General features: G+C 37.4%; 1 protein-coding gene across 2 annotated transcripts in view; it reads left to right on the forward strand.

The window, feature by feature from the left end:
- Positions 1 to 348: 348 nt before the first annotated feature.
- LOC138661730 (homeobox protein otx5) overlaps positions 349 to 2,528 on the forward strand; it is a 13,298-nt gene continuing 11,118 nt past the window's right edge. For both annotated transcript variants that reach the window (XM_069746614.1, XM_069746615.1), the window contains exon 1: positions 349 to 570. The gene's annotated coding sequence lies outside the window, so the exon portion shown is untranslated. The remainder of the gene's footprint in view (positions 571 to 2,528) is intronic.

Here is a 2,528-nt window from a genome sequence, read left to right on the forward strand (position 1 = left end):
AGGAGGTCGACACCACATCAAAGACAACGCACACACAAAAAAGACCCCATGGTACAGTGACAAGGATCTGGGCCATATGGGCGCCCACCCGCTCCATGTAGCCACCACCTGCCCCCCAACGTCCTACCAGAAAGGGGACCAGATCTGTCCACAGGGACATCTGCCCAAGGCCCCAGAAGGGAGTCAACATGTCAGCATCCTGTCTGGGGCGATAAACACTAATTGGTCCCGGCATGTCATTTTGGGATTAACTCAACACACAGCGAACACGAGCCAGGGTGGGCATTGAAGCAATGTCACCTCCATCCCAGACCTCTCGCCCTCCCCTTTGCCAGTCCACCTCCTTCTTACCCCCCAACCCAATGCCACACTCCTCACATTAACCAGTGAAATTCACACAATGCTCCATGACATCACCACCCCTCCGGCTTAAAGATGGTCACCCAACTATCCTTAGTGATCCTTCCTTGGTCCTGATGCCCTCGTCTTGCAGCTTCCTTCAGTGGCATCTCCTGTGCCAGGCTCCCGTGTCTACCTGCGCTCCTGGCTCCTGGTCCGCCGGGCTCCGAGGTAAGGCTCTCAATCTCATTCTTCCAGTTTTCTATCCGCAGGATATCTGATCCAGATTTAAAATAGAGAGGTTTAGCCATCCTGATAAAATTATGACTAATGATTTAAAGTTCTTACCCCGATAATACAGCTCGGCTCCTCTGATCTAGATTAACTTCTTTATGTTGGGGTCAATGGCACAACACAAGGGTCTCTTTATCCAGACACATCTCTTTTCAGGAGAACATTCACTTTATTCCTCAGTGCCCTGCAAGAAGAAAGTTAGAAGACATGGACTTATGCTTCATAAACTCAAAGAGATCTAGAGAGAATGTGAGACGGATGGATAGATACTTTACGTAGATACTCTGAATAGATAAATCCTTAGATAGATAGATAGATAGATAGATAATAGATAGATAGATAGATAGATAGATAGATAGATAGATAGATAGATAGATAACAGATAGATATATAGATAGATGATAGATAGATAGATAGATAGATAGATAGATAGATAGATAGATAACAGATATATATATAGATAGATGATAGATAGATAGATAGATAGATAGATAGATAGATAGATAGATAGATAGATAGATAGATAGATAGATAGATAGAAAAATAGATAGAAAAATAGATATAGAACATATGATATTTTACAGATAGATAGTTCTATGCAAGAAGAAAGTTGGAAGACATGGACTTATCCTCACAAAACTCAAAGAGAACTAGACAGAAAGTCAAAAGGATGTGTATATATATTATGTAAATATTCTGAATAGATACATTATTAGATAGATAGATATATAGATAGATAGATAATAGATAGGTGATAGATAGATAGATAGATAGATAGATAGATAGATAGATAGATAGATAGATAGATAGAATATTTCATACATAGATAGTTTTATGGAACATGAAAGTTAGAAGACATGGACTTATACTTCCTAAATGCAAAGAGGAGTAGACAAAAAGTTAACAGATGGAAAGATACTTTTTCAATAGATAATTTGTTAGACAAATGAGTAGATAAATAGATTCATAACTTTTCAAAATACCATTCACATATTTCTCAGCGCCGAGCAAGAAAAAAAAGTTGGAAGACATGGACTTTTAGACTTTAAAGACTGAAAGAGAACTAGACAGAAAAGTGGGAAGGATGGAAAGATGCTTTGGGCGGATACTTTGGATAGATCAATACTTTACTAGATAGAGACTCGTGTGTCTCTTTATTGGGACGCATCTCTTTATAGAATAGCATTCAACAAGATATGGATGTTCGAATTACAGAGAAATAGACAGGAAGGGAAATGGATGAATAGATACTTTACACCGACCTGCACTCTAGATACATATATATCGATGAATGAATGATAGATAGATAGATAGATAGATAGATAGATAGATAGATAGATAGATAGATAGATAGATAGATAGATAATAGATAGATGGATAGATAGATGATAGATAGATAGATGGATAGATGATAGATAGATAGATAGATAGATAGATAGATAGATAGATAGATAGATAGATAGATGATAGATAGATGAAAGATAGATAGATAGATGACAGGTAGATAGATAGATAGATAGATAGATAATAGATAGATAGATGACAGGTAGATAGATAGATAGATAGATAGATAGATAGATAGATAGATAGATAGATAGATGATAGATAGATAGATAGATAGATAGATAGATGGATAGGTAAATAGAGAAAAAGAAAACAAAAAGCAGCACCAAAGAAAATGAAGGGTGCAAAAAATCCTTCCAGGTATGTATCAAACCTCATGGTATAATCCCCCCAAAAAGAAGGCAGCACTCCAATAGAAAAAATAGATGTGATTTATTAGCCCATGTGCTTGAAAAAGGCTTGGAGCCGAAACGTCGCCACGCCATGTGGACCCAAAAAAGTCCACCTTATTTGAAACAATTTGGAGTGCTGCTTTCCATTTTTTGACTGCT

The sequence above is a fragment of the Ranitomeya imitator genome, chromosome 2 (genome assembly GCF_032444005.1).
Source record: "Ranitomeya imitator isolate aRanImi1 chromosome 2, aRanImi1.pri, whole genome shotgun sequence".
NCBI lineage: Eukaryota > Metazoa > Chordata > Amphibia > Anura > Dendrobatidae > Ranitomeya > Ranitomeya imitator.